The 2,500-nt window shown below is 41.3% G+C and overlaps 1 protein-coding gene across 3 annotated transcripts in view; it reads left to right on the top strand.

Moving 5' to 3' along the window:
* Positions 1–2,500, top strand: part of LOC135107422 (ATP-binding cassette sub-family C member 9-like) — a 38,455-nt gene that overhangs the window by 2,926 nt on the left and 33,029 nt on the right. Inside the window, exon 2 of one of the 3 annotated variants that reach the window (XM_064017267.1) lies at positions 637–770. The exons of the other annotated variants lie outside the window; for them this stretch is intronic. The gene's annotated coding sequence lies outside the window, so the exon portion shown is untranslated. The remainder of the gene's footprint in view (positions 1–636; positions 771–2,500) is intronic. 3 annotated transcript variants of the gene reach the window in all.

Genomic DNA, 2,500 nt, shown 5'->3' with positions numbered 1-2,500 from the left:
TCTTGTGTGTTGTCTCCCACTGTTTTTTTTTTTTTTTGTTTATCTGTAGTTATGGTGTTGTTATTTTTGTTTTTCTTAGCTTTGTTGTTGTTGTTGTTGTCGTTGTTGTTGTTGTTGTTGTTGTTGTTGTTGTTGTTGTTGTTGTTATTAGTTTATCATCATTATCTTATTAAAAAAATAGCATCATGATAATTAGACACAGAACCAATACAACAGTAACAGAAACAGCAGCAACAGCATCACCACCACTACTACCGCCACTACCAACAACAACAACACTCAAGGACAATAATATATCGCTGTCATTATTTGTCCAAGGATCGTGATGTATTCAGTAACATGACACAGCGTTCCCAGAGTTTTGTCAGGGATTACGTATGTAAACGTCACCATATAGTCGGGAGCTCTCTTCATCTGCATCACCGTCATTCTCAACACCATCATCATTTTTAACATAATCAGGTATTACTATAATGTTGTTGTTATTGTTGTTGTTGTTGTTGTTGTTGTTGTTGTTGTTGTTGTTGTTGTTCATTTCCTTCCTATTCTATTTTTTTCTATTCTTTTTCTTCATTTGCTTCTTTTTCTTCCTCTTCTTCCTCTTCTTTTCCTTCTTCTTCTCCTTTGCACCTTTAGGTTGTTCTGTGAATCGATCTGCGGGCGGGTGGGCCTATGTACTGCGGCATGGTACAACAGTATACAGCATGCCCGCACTCCTCGAGGACGCCAGGCTAAGCGGTGTGCGCCACTTGACTGGGGTGCAGTCGAAGGTACGGTATCCGGCACCCATATTTTGAAACTCCCCAAGCTCTTATGATTGTTTTCAAAGGCCACAGAGACGAGTGCCCGGTTCATTATTGTTTTCCTTATAATTGTTGGAGGATCAAGAAAACACTCTTGAAAACCGTAATAACAACCTCCAGAACCTTATCAAACCAGTCGCGCTGAAACACAGAAACGCTTGAGATTTTGGTGTCCAGGAAACATGTAGATAATTTTGATCCACTCAAGGTTAAGAAAAAAAAAAAAATCCTTCACCTCCTGCTTGACTTGAACTGACCCGCACGCCCGCCACTTCCCTTCCCTGCTGTCATTTTGGCAACTGCGGTTCTTGTTGCTGTTGCTTTTTTTTTTTTTTTTATTACTGGTGTTGTTGCCAGTGTTGTTTCCTTTTCTATCGTAATGTTGATGATGAAGAATACAAAATATTATCCTCTATTTCTTTCATTTTCTTTCTTTTTTTTTCCCGTTCCTCTGACTTGTATTTTTCTCTGTCCTTCAAACCACCTTGCATTTTCCTGTCCTCGTTGGTGTCATACGGTCATTCACTTTACTGTGTCTTTCTTTTCCGCTTTTCTTTCATCTCCCTCTCTCTCTTTCATTTCATTTCGATATCCTCCATTCCCCCCCCACCGACTTTTCTTTCTTCATATGATGTTTCCCGAATAAGATCTCCTTTTGCACTTTATTTATTTGTTTATCTATTTCATCTGTTCCTATCACTAGTGCAGTTTTAATGATTATCGTCTTTCTGTCATTTTATTCTTTTATAGTTATTGTTTTTCTCCTCCGCCGATTTCCTCTATGTTTCATTCATTCTTCTCATTCATCGTTCAAATTTTCCTTGTTTCTCATTCATGTTTTCCTCCTTCTTCTTCCTCTCTCTCTCTCTCTCTCTCTCTCTCTCTCTCTCTCTCTCTCTCTCTCTCTCTCTCTCTCTCTCTCTCTGTCCCCCAGCTCTTCTTCTTCTTCTTCTTCTTCTTCTTAATCATCTTCCCGATTATCGTCTTGTTCTTCTTAATTTTCTTGTTCATGTTCTTTTTTTGTTCTTGTTTTTTGTTCTTATTCTTCCCCATCTTCCTTCTCCACCACCCTCCTCCACATCCTCCACTACTACCTCCTCCTCCTCCTCTTCTTCGTATTCCTCCACCCCCACCATTATCACTTCCTCCACCACCACCCCCACCTCCCACCAACCACCACCATCTCCTCCTCCTCCTCCTCCTCCTCCTCCTCCTCCAACTTGCTTACGCCCTTAACCAACCATTACTTCTCCACCCCCTGCCCCACCCCACTCTCTTCTTCTCTTTGTATCAACATTAGGGCGAGGCTTCAGAAAAAAAAAAGAACTTTAATTCTCTCTCTCTCTCTCTCTCTCTCTCTCTCTCTCTCTCTCTCTCTCTCTCTCTCTCTCTCTCTCTCTCTCTCTCTCTCTGGGATGGCACAAAGGGTGAAGGTCAGCTTGGAAATCTCATGTTGTAAAATTAGATAGGCAAATATGCTGGACGCGTGTGTATGTATACGTATCTATTTATCAGTGTGTGTGTGTGTGTGTGTGTGTGTGTGTGTGTGTGTGTGTGTGTGTGTGTGTGTGTGTGTGTGTGTGTGTGTGTGTGTAGAAGTGGGTGTGGGAGTTTTCAACGAAGTGAGGTCATGCCAGCGGCGGCAGTAATTGTGTGTGTGAGTTGGGGGAAAATGCAAGTGTCATCATACATAGTTA

Source organism: Scylla paramamosain, chromosome 15 (genome assembly GCF_035594125.1).
Source record: "Scylla paramamosain isolate STU-SP2022 chromosome 15, ASM3559412v1, whole genome shotgun sequence".
Classification (NCBI taxonomy): domain Eukaryota; kingdom Metazoa; phylum Arthropoda; class Malacostraca; order Decapoda; family Portunidae; genus Scylla; species Scylla paramamosain.
Note: the sequence above shows the minus strand (reverse complement) of the source record. Positions and strands in the feature narration are given on the sequence as shown.